General features: G+C 43.7%; 1 pseudogene; it reads right to left on the reverse strand.

Annotated features, from left to right (window-relative positions):
- Positions 1 to 1755: 1755 nt before the first annotated feature.
- On the reverse strand, positions 1756 to 1873 carry LOC134984226 (5S ribosomal RNA; annotated as a pseudogene).
- Positions 1874 to 13840: the final 11967 nt, after the last annotated feature.

Below are 13840 nucleotides of genomic sequence, written 5' to 3' on the forward strand. Positions count from 1 at the left end.
TTCCCAGTCTGTCTGTGAGTTCATTTGTTTTGCATCCCTCTCTGTTCAGGCACCAGTGCATTCCTGCAAGCACTGGTGTGCATAACAGTTCAAACACCAGTACATTCCTGCAGGCACTGGTGTGCATAACAACACGTAATAAAATCATTAATTCTGTACGTGTCATTATTAACCGTGAATTCAGTGATTTTACTGGACTTACTCTTAACCGTCCTACACATCAGACACTGGCCACATCTATGGAACCCCTTCGTTCTGATGCTGGCTCTCGTATTGTCATCTATCACACTCCTTACTAGTTTATCCTTCAATGATGGCGCTTTCCTATACATGAAAGTAGGTCTATCAGGTATCTCTTTTTCTATAACTGGATCTTTCTGTAATAAATACCAATTCTTTCTAAAAATTCTTTCAATATCTTTGTGCAGAGGATTATACTGGCTGATAAAAGACCACTTATTCCTCTCATCTTTAGATTTCTTCTCTTTTTCTTTTAAAAGGTTATCCCTATTGATGTTTTCTACTTTAGTTTGTGCTTTATTTAAGAGATCTACTGGATAACCTTTATTGATAAATCTGTTGGTGGTTTCTATTATTTGTTCATTACAGATAGTTTGGTCACTACAGTTCCGCTTAATATGTGTAAATTGGCTAAACGGAATACCGTCTAGCCAATTCGGGTGATGTAAACTACCCATTTCTATATATCCATTAGAATCTGTTGCCTTCCTAAAGGTTTTGGTTTTAAGGGTGTCTTCTTCATATATACATAAGTCCAAAAAGGAAAAAAATTTTGTACTGCTAGTTGTTACAAATTTAAGATTAAAATCATTCTGATTCAATCTATCCATGAAGGCTAGGAGGTCCACTTCCTGTCCATTCCAAAGGAATAGGACATCATCGATATATCGATGCCAGGATACCAGATCTGCCCCCAATCCATCCACCTTAAAGATGTTATGATCTTCACAATATGACATGTATAAATTGGCATAACTGGGGGCAAATCTGGTACCCATGGCTGTCCCCACTTGTTGGATATAATAAGTGCCATCAAAATAGAAATAATTGTTATCTAAAATTAAACCTATACCATCCAGGATGATTTTTTTGTTAAATTATCATAATCACTTTTGTCTAAAAAATAGGAAATTGCTTCCAGACCCTTCTGTTTCTTAATAACAGTATACAAAGTTGAATTTGGAACCGCACTAGTGTTAATGATCTAAGCAAGATGTATGAATAGTATAGGAAAACCAATATAAATGCAGTTAGAAAAAATGTGATTATGAACTGCTAATGATTGGCGGTGCTCCCAGGAATTTTGTAGATTAGACTACAGTTGAAAAGGAGAGACAAGACAAAAAAACCTTGTTTGGGAGCACTCTTTTGTATTAAATTAAATAATGTAGGTAAAGTAAATGATAAATGAGATAAAACTTAACCTTTAATTGTTTCTCAAATAAAAGGAAGAAAAAAGGGGGAATAATAAGACAATTAAAGGACTCGTGTCTGGTGTTTCAGCAAAAAGAAACTTGTTTGACCTTTTTAGCAAATGAGGTACAAGTTGCTAGGAGAAGGTGAAGATATTAGAAGTAATAAATTGGATGGATGTAAGTGTGTTCTAATAGGATGAATGTATCCAGGACAGTCACTATGCATGCCTCAAAACAAAGGTATCCAAATGGAGAGTTATATGGTAGCAAGGTTGAGTGAGCTGAATTTGATCTTGTATGAGAGATAGAGAGAAAAGGGGGCCCACTGCACCTGGTATTCTCAGGGGGTTTCCCATCCTGATACTGACCAGGCCATACCTGCTTAGCTTCCGAGATCGGACAGGATCGGGCGCATTCAGGGTAGTATGGCCGTGGGCCTGAGGTAAGAAAGAAATGAAAGAAGATAGGAAGATGATTCTATTGTCCGTACTGAGTACAAATCAACCATAGGTGGTCCGGGAGTGTTTTTCCAGAAACAGACATAGAGGTATAGTCAGTTTTGGAGAATTAAAATGGGGCTCTCGTGACCAAGCCAAAAGGTGAAACGTACGTCGAGAGAATCGTCAACAGTGACGTCATCATGGCGACGCCCAACCCGGAAGCGGGCGGCCGCGCTCGTCACTAACAGCGGGACCAGCAGGACTTTGAACAGGTAAGTTCTACAGCAAACATCAGCCGCAGATCGTGCGGCCAGGGTAATCAACACTAGACCACCAGGGAATCTTTCCCCTGCTCAACACTGATCATACAGTGCATTGTCTCTAGCGCTTACCGTGTGTTCCCTTCTTGCAAACGACTTATACTAGGTAATTTCACTAGACCATCAGGGTCTATAATTATGTCTATATTTACCACTAGTCTGTAAAGAGGTGTCAGTCTACCCTAAGATAGTGGTAACGGTCATCAGACCACTATATACCACCACATTTACCTCTGTCACAGATATCGCAATGTAAACAAATCACTATATCTTCTGTTTCACAACAGTTTTCTAATTTCAGTGATAATCTGTAGTACTCAGTCCTCACACCCGCCCATGCCTCCAAGGTTCTATTATTATATACAGATACCTAACTGTGAATTAAACACACAAGTGAATTTATGTGATTCCAACATGCATGTGTTTCACTCACTCAACCTTGCTACCATATCACTCTCCATTTGGATACCTTTGTTTTGAGGCATGCATAGTGACTGTCCTGGATACATTCATCCTATTAGAACACACTTACATCCATCCAATTTATTACTTCTAATATCTTCACCTTCTCCTAGCAACTTGTACCTCATTTGCTAAAAAGGTCAAACAAGTTTCTTTTTGCTGAAACACCAGACACGAGTCCTTTAATTGTCTTATTATTCCCCCTTTTTTCTTCCTTTTATTTGAGAAACAATTAAAGGTTAAGTTTTATCTCATTTATCATTTACTTTACCTACATTATTTAATTTAATACAAAAGAGTGCTCCCAAACAAGGGTTTTTTTGTCTTGTCTCTCCTTTTCAACTGTAGTCTTAATAACAGTATACAGGGTGCATACATCTGCACTGCATAAAATGGTGGAGCTAGTGTATTGCAAGTTGGTAAGTTTTCTCAATACATCGCCCATGTCTTTCAGAAACACCTTTGTTTTTGTGACGATAGGCTGCAATAAAAGTCAATTAGTGCTGACAAATTTGATGTTAGACTATTGGTCCCTGATATTATTGGGAGACCAAGTGGGTGGAGGGGGTCCTTATGGATTTTCGGTAGAACATAAATTGTTGGTATAGAAGGTTCTTTTATATTAAGGAAATCATGTTCTTTCTCATTAATTACTCCATCTTTTAATGCATTAGATGTTAATGTTAATAATGCCTCACTGATCCTCTGGATTGGATCAAATCTTAATTTCTTATATGTATTGCCTTTATTTAGTTGTTTCATGATTTCCTCTATATAATCTGATTTGTCCATAAGGACAACCCCTCCACCCATATCAGCTGGCTTAGTAACAACCTTCTTATCATCCTTTAGTGATCTTACTGCCTCGTATTCCTTTTTAGACAAATTGCATTTTACCCTTTTCTTCCGTTTCATCAATTTTTCCGATTCATTTGAAAAAATTATACTCACCTGCCAGCGTCCAGAGAAATCCACGTCCAGAGTATAATCCAGGTACTTGGCAAAAAAAAACCCGCAAAAACCCGACCAACGGACTGAAAGGGGTCCCATGTTGACACATGAGACCCCTTTCCCCGAATGCAGAGACCTCTCCATGACAGCTGTCACTGAAAGGTCTCTTCAGCCAATCAGCGAGTGCAACGTCCTTGCACTCTGCTGATTGGCACTTTGCACGTCTGAGCAGACAGCGCATCGCACAGCTCCCTCCATTATATTCAATGGTGGGAACTTTGCGGCTAGCGGTGAGGTCACCCGCGGTCAGCCGCTGACCGCGGGTAACCCCCCGCTGATGGCAAAGTTCCCACCATTGAATATAATGGAGAGAGCTGTGTGATGCGCTGTCACAGCACAGACAGCGCACAGCCAATCAGGTGAGTGCCACGTAGTAGCGCTTCCTGATTGGCTGAAGGGACCTCAGTGACAGGAGTCACGTGGGGTCCCAGCACATTCGGGGAAAGGGGTCTCATGTGTCAACATGGGACCCCTTTCAGTCCGTTGGTCGGGATTTTGTGTTTTTTTATTTTGCCAAGTACGTGGATTATACTCTGGACGTGGATTTATCTCTGGACACTGAATCAGGTGAGTATAATTTTTTCACAGGTACCCTCGGATCGTCGGAGACTGTGGCAGTCGGCGTGTCAACATAGGTAAGTATGTGTGTGTTGTACTTGTCACGGTGTGTGTCCTGTTTTTATTTGGGTTTTTTTTTCCAGTAGTACTACAGGTACCAGCGGGCCCGTTTTTCTCCCGCATGCTAGTACTTGTGGTTCTCCAAGTACCAGCTTGCGGGGGAGGTTTGCTGGGACTTGTAGTACTACTGGAAAAAACAATATTCTGACATTTTTCTCAAGGCTCTCAGCCTCCCATCCGCAGCCCTTGGATGGGGGGGGGCAGCCTCGGGCTTCACCCCTGGCCCTTTGGTGGCTGGGTGGGACCCCTTGATTGAAGGGGTCCCCACTCCCCCAGGGTACCCCGGCCAGGGGTGACTAGTTGGATATTTAATGCCACGGCCGCAGGGCACTGTATAAAAGTGACCCCCGGCTGTGGCATTATCTGTCCAGCTAGTGGAGCCCGATGCTGGTGTAAAAAATACGGGGGAACCCCTACTCTTTTTGTCCCCCTTATTTTTGCACCAGCACCAGGCGCAGAGCCCGGTGCTGGTTTTAAAAATACGGGGGATCCCCTGTCAAATTTTTCCCTGCATTTTTAGAACCAGGACCAGCTCGAAGAACCCGAGGCTGGTTATGGTTTGTAGGGGGTACCCCACGCCATTTTTTTCCGGGTTTTTCCAGTTTTTCGCTGTTTTTTTCAAATCGCGGCAAAATCCACCTAATCGGCCGTTTTTCGCCCGCGGGACTGTCGAATCCGTTTTTTATTGAATATGGTGTACTTCGCCAACCACTTTCCGAAATTGGACGGTCGAATTGTGTCGAATTAAAAAAACAGGCGAAAATTTGCCGCGATTCGCCGCTAATTGCATATACCCCATTGACTTTTACTTTGGTTGTCGTGGTCACGCCTTCGGGCAATCTTCCTACGTGTAACTTACATGTCCAGGGGTCTGATACAACCTCCCAGGTTTCACTACATCTCAGCCCCTACAACTGAGGCTGCCTCCCGTCAGCTCAGGCCCTCAGTTGTGACAGTCACTATTGGAGTGAGTCATGGTACTCAGCGGAGAAGGAGTGGGTTAAAGCGCTCTAAGAACTTTCACCATCTATTCGTATTGTGCATTGGGGATTGCATAAAAAAAGGGAAAAAGTCAGCGATGGGATCCAATTGCACAAGTGGTGAACGTTTTGTAGCCAGGGTTCAGGTTGAAGAGCCGAGGCCCAAGAGGTCAGCAAGGTTTGTTATGTGTGGTAAATATTGATCACACACGGAAGACTTTTTGTCTGAATGGGTACGTATGACTGACAAAGATAGGGTACCATTCCCTAGGGTGGGCAGCTTTGAACCAGAGGTATTACAGAACTTAAGGATAAGGATATGTCTGATAAAATCCAAGAAACAAACGATTAGACATACTGATTGTTTAAATTTATGGCAATAGGAGGGGTATGTGCAAAGGGAATTAGCTCGCGCAGCAGGTTCCAAACCTAGCGGGAAAGAAATGGCGACCGCACCACCACCACCATATATTGTTGGGGAGAAAGTGGCTACAGACAATGGTACATTGGTACAGGATAGGAGAGTAATTGATAAATGTACTAACGCTAGCCCTTGCCAGTTGTATCCCATTTTAAATTTTCCCCAGGATTGTGAGCAGGAAGATGAGCCCAGCACAATATCGGTACTCTTTCTAGCAGCCACCACACAGGACACTCAGGTGGGCATGGCCCAACAAACAAGAGCAGTAGCCAGGCCCCCTAGCGGAGGGATAAGTGAGGTCGTGTCCACAGGTAAGTACGGTACCATACATTATGCAGAGACAATAGCTCACCGCATTATAGAGTCAAGCCAGAATGATGTAATTGAATTAAGTCCTGTCAGGGTGATTGCAGTCCCCAACAGGAGAACTGACGCTCAGGGAGTCACTCCCATCAGGAACATTGCCATGCATTGTCCTTGTTCCCGGGCAGAGTTCAGGTCAATTATGTCTGAATTTCCCGATCCCAGAAAAGATCTAGTCGCATGTCAGAGGTTCATTAAATAGTCAGGTAATGCCAACGAACCCACAAACAAAGATTGGCGGACAGTGCTACGGGTGTGTTTACCCTCAAATATTGACTCCGCAAAATTCATAACCGATTGTAAGTTAGACGCAGAAGTACCTCTCACTGATGAATACAATCAGGAGAATGTACGGCAAATCAATCTGCAATTAGGAGTATATTTCCCTACTGTTGTCAAATGGAATAAAATCTTTTCCATAAGACCAAAGGAAAGTGAAACGGCAGCGGAATACTTCCATCGAGCACTGCAGGAAATAGCTAGATACACTGGGATCGAGGACATTAAGGACAATGTACATCACAGGGAGGTAGCTGTTACTGTATTAATGGACGGGTTAATAGAGGCATTAAGAGCAAGGGTACAAACCTCTCTACCGAACTGGAGAGGTATCTTGGTGCCTGCATTGAGAGAGTCTGCTATCACACACGACTGGAACATCAGTAAGCACAGGGAGTCTCAGGGGGAAAAGCTGATGACAGTGAGTATAGACGCACTTACCAAAAAGCCATATCAGCTGAATCCCTGATGGTTAGTCACGTATAGTAACATGCTATGCTTGTCACCAGGTAGGACATTACTCGAGGAAATGTAAGAATAAAGGTACACTAATGTATACCGACCCTCTAGACCAGGATATGAACCACACTACAGTCACATAATTGGGATCAGGGACCACTTAGGAGAAATTACGAGCCACATGCAGGGAAAACAAGCAGGTACCCACGAAGGAGAGACTGGCAGGCCTCCGAAAACTCACAGCTGCCCTCCTCACATATTGTAGCTGCCAATACGCTGCAAGAGGGTCTCAACGCACAATAGGGGTTGGGCCACACCTGTAGTCTACAGCCAGTGAAGTTGATTGCTAGCCTTGGTAGTGAACCTGAGGTAACGGTTGATGTAGCTGGTGTAACATTACCTTTTCTTGTAGATACAGGGGTGGCGAGGTCAGTGTTAAATTCGATGGTAGGTATAAAAACCACGGGTAAAACTATTTTGGCAATGGGAGTAACAGGAACTGTGCAACAATACCCTTTGAGTAGACATGCAGAGATTACGATAGGGCCTTTGCAAACCAAACATTCTTTTCTGCTGGCTGCATCAGCTCCGACTAATCTACTCGGCAGAGATTTATTGTGTAAAATGCGGTGTGTCATATACTCCTGAGGGTGTCTTCTTGGATATACCTGGGAACCACGCTCATCAAGTACAAGATATAATATACACCCCTCAAAGGCTAATGTCATATTCTACTGTTATAGACGAGTGTCCATCAAAGGTAGAGGAAATGATCTCGCAAATACCAGGTTCCCTTTAGACCAGAGATGGACAGGACACTGGATTGATGGCGAATGTAGCTCCAGTAGTAGTACAAGTAAAAGATGGTAGGATAGCTCTAAAAATTCCCCAGTATCCTCTGAAGCCAGAGGTAGAATTTGGAGTGTACCCTGTCATAGAGCGGCTGCTACAGCAGGGCATCCTAGTCAGGACGTCCAGCACCGCCAATCCCATCTTCCCTGTGAAAAAGAGTGGGGGGAGGGATTATAGGCTAGTGCAGGATCTAAGGGGGATAAACAAGATAGTTGAGAGCCAATTCCCCGTAGTGCCCAATCCAGCTGTCCTCCTTATGCAAATTCCCTCTACTGCAAAATTTTTCACTGTCATGGACCTCTGTTCTGCTTTCTTTACTGTCCCTCTTCACCCTGACAGCCAGTACCTTTTTGCTTTTACATACAGGGGAATAAAGTACACCTGGACTCGTCTCCCCAAAGGTTTTATTGACAGCCCGAGTATTTTCTCTCAGGCCTTGCATGACTGTTTACAATCCTTTCAACCTGAGAGTGGATCAGTGCTAATTCAGTATGTCGAAGACTTATTGTTATGTTCTGACTCACTCGAATCGTCCTTGAAAGACACGAAACAGCTTCTGTTTCATCTTTCCCAAACAGGACACAAGGTTTCAAAGGATAAGTTGCAGTTGTGCCGGACCAGGATCAAATATTTGGGACATTGCTTGACTCAAGGACTTAGACACCTCACCGCTGATAGAATACAGGCAATTCGCGACATGACTCTGCCACAAACCCAGCAACAGATCTGCACTTTCCTTGGAATGTGTGGGTATTGTCGTAACTGGATTCCAGGGTTCTCTATACTGGCTTTACCTTTGCAAGAGATGGTCTCTTCCAACAAACCAGAACGGGTCTCGCACACAGATGAGTCCGAACTGGCATTTGAGAGACTCAAACAGTGCCTATGACAGGCACCTGCATTAGGTATGCCAGATTATGGGAAGCCCTTTGAATTATACGGTACAGAAAGTGCAGGGTGCGCGGCAGGAGTTTTAACCCAGAGACATGGTGATGCCAGCAGGCCGGTAGCTTACTACAGTGCACAGTTGGACACTGTAGCGCGGTCTCTCCCCACTTGCTTGTGAAGTGTTGCAGCGATAGCTTTGCTAGTAAGTAAAAGTAAGGACGTAGTGTTAGGACATGACCTGACCATCCATACACCTCATGCAGTATCAGCCTTACTGAACTCTGCCCAAACCAGACATGTCTCATCTGCTCAGTTTACAAAGTGGGAATTATCACTGATGGCCCCGGTAAACATTACCATTAAGAGATGCAGCGCACTAAATCCTGTAACTTACTTGCCAAGTGTGCCTGGACAGGCACAGAGGGTGGAGGAGAATAATGGTGAAGGAGGATTTAGTGCAGATACTGATACGCATGATTGTATGGAAACCTGAATCAGACTTTTACAGCGAGACCTGACATCAGTGACAACCCACTGGAAGGAGTAGACTTTACCTTCTACACTGACGGTATCTGCCACAGACAGACAGAATCGGGAGACTTGTGTACTGGATACGCAGTCGTAGATGACAGAGGTATCATAGAAGCTGAACACCTGGGCCCAACGCACTCAGCACAAGTTGTTGAGCTGTGCCCTAACCAGAGCGTGTGAATTGGCCAAGGGTAAGTCAGCTAATATATACACGGATTCTAGGTATGCCTTTGGAGTAGTGCATGATTTCGGGGGCCCTATGGTGCCTCAGAAATTCCATGACGGCAGCGTGCACACCTGTAGCGCATGCGTCCCACATAAAAAGGCTTCTAACAGCGATACAACAACCAGACAGAGTGGCTGTTATCAAGTGCAAAGCACATACAACCAAGACCCAATTTCACTTGGTAACAGCCGGGCAAACTAAGCTGCTAAATCAGCAGCCAGCACCCCTATACAAATGAACATCACATCACTGATGACATTTAACACGATCAACACACAACAATTAATTGAAATGCAAGATTTGTGTTCTTTACAGGAAAAGGCAGTCTGGAGGTCAAAGGGGTATGGCTAGGAATCCTCAGGACTGTGAGCAGGTGGACAAGGTAAGCCCGAGGCCCCCAGAGCATATCTTCCAAGCTTAGCTGATGCGGCACACGGTCTGACTCATCTGGGCAAATAGGGTATGTGTAAGCTGGTGAGAGCCTACTGGTGTACGCCAGGATTCTCTTCTCATGCAGGTAAGAAAGCAATGACATGTCTTATCTGCTTGAGGAAGAATATTGGAAAGACAATACCAACAGAGCCATCCCATATCCCTCCGACAGACAGACCTTTTCAGGTAATACAAATCGATTTCATACAGTTACCACCCTGTAGCAATTTAAAATATGTGTTAGTTTGTATTGATGTATTTTCCAACTGGGTAGAAGCGTTCCGTGCTGCCACAAATACTGCTACGTTCACTGCAAAGAAAATTGTGCAGGAATTTGTGTGTAGATATGGTATCCAGGTGAAGTCTTTCGGGTCATGTGCAAACTGATGGGAATTAATAGCAAGCTGCATACTCCGTACCGTCCACAGGCGAGTGCAAAGGTGGAGAGAATGAACAGCACTATTAAGAACAAGCTGAGCAAATTAATGGCTGAAACTGGATTGTCGTGGCCAGAAGCTTTGCCACTAGTGTTGTACAGCATCAGAACCAATCCCAGGTCTCCCCTTAACCTATCACCCTTTGAAATTCTTTTTGGTCGACAACCTCATGTAATGATAGACCCCCAGGATGATTTGAAATGTAATAATGAAGTGACTGTGAAATATTTTGTTGGGATGAGCCAGCAGCTAAGAAATCAACAAAGAAATTTAAAGCTGGTGATTCCTGACCTACCGAACAGTAATTGTCATGACATTGAGCCAGGGGATTATGTGATGATTTGAAATTTCTTATGCTCAGGTTGCCTCATAGACAGGTGGGAAGGACCATACCAAGTCTTGTTAACCAGCACAACAGCATTGAAGGTCCCCGAAAGAGAGACTTGGGTCCACTCGTCCCACTGCAAGAAGGTCGCTGACCCAGAGAGAACTCGTGACAAAGAGCAGAGTGTAGAGAATCTCGTATCACTGGAGTGTCTGTTCCGGGAAAGTTGAGAGGCAGGACTGTTGAATGGCATCTGAGCACAAAGAGTAACAAGACCTAGAACGGTTGTCATACCACTTTCTTTTTTCACCTCCCCCTGCATTTTTCCTTTCTATTCTCCTTCTTATTTTCCTCCTTTCCCCTAACGAAATGGATCGATCACAAGAGACTACTTTTCGGGTTCTGTTAGTAATTCTGGTTTTGATAAGGACAGTTTGTTTTGGTGAGGGTCCCAGAGAGGTCGAGTCGGGATCAGGAATGGGTTCTGATGGCAAGTATGAATTTGTAGGATCTCAGGATCAGCGCATCACTAGTACAGGCTGGCATCAGTAAGCGCTCTGGTAGTCAGGGAGCTCGGTGGCACTGTGAGGGGTTATTGTCTGATGAATATTGTATTTGTAGGAATTGTGAGAATATAGTTGAGGATGGGTGCATCCAGAGATGTCAGTGCAACCTTAATATCGACATGGACCGTCATCCGTTGAGTGATTACCACTCACTAGTGGGTAAGGTCTTAAACCAGACACAATGCTGGGTGTGCTCACAGGTACCTCAAGGTCAGAGCAAGTCAGGATTAGTACCGTACCCTTTAGCAATAGATGAGGTACTCGAATTACGGAGTGGGAGACCGGTGGACAAGAAATTCAATATCTCTAGGCCCCCTAGTTTGAAGCTCCACCAGTATCATGTAGACAGATCCTTATTATATTTTAATATTTCCAATTACTGAATTACTGAAAACTGGGAAATTGGGAAGTGATGTGGAATAACCAGACAATGACCTTTTCAAACAGAGCTGATAGGATACCCATAGACTCTGAACTTGTACGCCAAATAGCCAACAGTGGGAAGTATTTTCGGTATAGGTATACTCATGGAAGCAAGACCATGTGGGTTGGAAAAGTATCGCCAGGGTATTGTGCTCATATCATCCAGCCCAATACTTGTACTGAGCAGATGGGAGAACTAGGGATTGGTTTCTTTAATTGGAAAATTTGTAATATGGTGATGTTATATTTTGTCCCCTATGTTCTCCCAGATGATGCCTATTTCATATGTGGGAGGAAGGCGTACAAGTGGCTTGCCCCGAGCTCAGAGGGATTGTGTTATATTGGGAGAGTACTGCCAGAGGTCATTACCATAACCCATAATAAGATAAAAGACGTTTACCACAGTGCTCAGGCTCCTTATACTCATACTCACTATGAACACATCATCAAGAGACACCTCATAGATAGGACAGACCACGCAGCCTCTGATTTGATCCACGAATCCACTGGGATTCAATTCCTTCTTGCATTAGACATCACTGCCAGAGGAATTAAAAATTATAGGTATAGCCATGCGCTAGCGAACTTGATAGATAATATCACTGAGATGTATGACGACACCTTCAGGTATATGGGAAGGGAGTTGCAAGCTTACAAGAAGGAACTGATTCAGCACAGAATGGTCCTTAATTATATCACAGCCGTGTCAGGTGGGTACTGTGTTACTCTGGCAACTCAATATGGTGTGAAGTGCTGTATATATATTACGAACAGCTCTGACGACCCCACGGAGATTATAGATCGAAAGATGGACGATATCTTGCAGTTGAAGTGGGAGTTCAGGAGAAAGCACAACCTTACCTTAGCGACTGTGAGTAATGAACTGACCGGCTGGGTCTCATGGTTGAACCCACGCAAATGGTTCTCAGGTTTAGGAGAGTGGGCTCAGAATGTTATTATGAGAGTAGGAAAGATTCTCCTTTGTATCCTGGGAGTCGTCATAATAATTGGTTCGATATTTAGGTGTGTTCGAATTCTAATGCGGCGCAAGCATGGCACAACTCTGATGAGTCTAAGGAGCTGTTATAGCAGCAGATTTAATTTATGACCCATCCATAGAGACAGTGATATGATAAGGATTGCAAATTAATTTCATGGCTTGTTTCTTTCACCCGTTTTTCTTTTGTTTCCCCCTCTGCCCAGATACATACATCCGGAAAAAGACATCAGCACTACCCAAAATGTTTATGTGAATGTATTTCATATATGTGTCTTATCTTCATCTCTGCAACCTCCAGTTAATGTCACACATAGTCGACAGGTGATATCCACATATACTAGCACTCACTTATGTTTCCCCCTCCATGTATCATCAACTAAATGTGCACCCAATTTGTTGGAACCAGAAGCCAAAAAGAGCTCGGTAGTGTTTAATGGCCCATTTACAGACCCTTAATATGGGATGAGAAGGATTTAATGTGTACTTTGCAATACCTCGAAGCTTATTACATATACAGCACAATGATACATGCCCCCAGACATGGATTCATACATACATGCTTTTTACTATCCCTCTAGGTCATATATTTCCCACCTACAACTCTCCCCCGACCATCCACACTTCTGTAGATATTGTGTGGATATTTTGTGTAGATATTTTTCTGTTTATTGATTAGATAGTGGCAGTTATTAGTGACTGACAAAGGGTGGACTGTCAAAGCTGAAAAATATTGCAGTACACACATCACGTACAAACTACACACAGATGGCCTCAGCGCATGTACTTGTTCTGCCGTGCATGCGCATATCTGCAATTTGCATATGGTCGCTCCCGCGGTCCTGCACATTAGCGCGTGGTATGAGTATTTACAGTAGAGTTTGTGAACACATGGAAAGCTATCAAAACACATTACATATTTAGTCCAAATAGTGCACAATGTACACATAGTCTCCCTGCACCACATTAGTAAGTTGCAGCAGTTTAAATGGTAACAGAACAAAGGGATTCACCTTTACAGGATAGGAGGGGACAGAACAAGGTTATAAGGTGGTGTTTGGTATCCAGCTGTAGGGTATTCTAAGGGTAATATTCCGGTGTTGGTTTGAAGATCGCATGTTCCTGCCAATAGTTATGTGCAGGAGCAGAATATAGAAATAAACTGTATTTACTGTACATTATGTATGCGGCGGGAAGCCAGAGGAGACCACCCACAAGTGCATCTTGAACAGACATCGCCCACCTATTCAAACCGACCTATGACCTCTCCTGTACTGTAAATGACCATCCCTGTGTCCAATGGACAAAGAGATT

Source organism: Pseudophryne corroboree (assembly GCF_028390025.1).
Source record: "Pseudophryne corroboree isolate aPseCor3 chromosome 3 unlocalized genomic scaffold, aPseCor3.hap2 SUPER_3_unloc_40, whole genome shotgun sequence".
NCBI classification, from domain to species: domain Eukaryota; kingdom Metazoa; phylum Chordata; class Amphibia; order Anura; family Myobatrachidae; genus Pseudophryne; species Pseudophryne corroboree.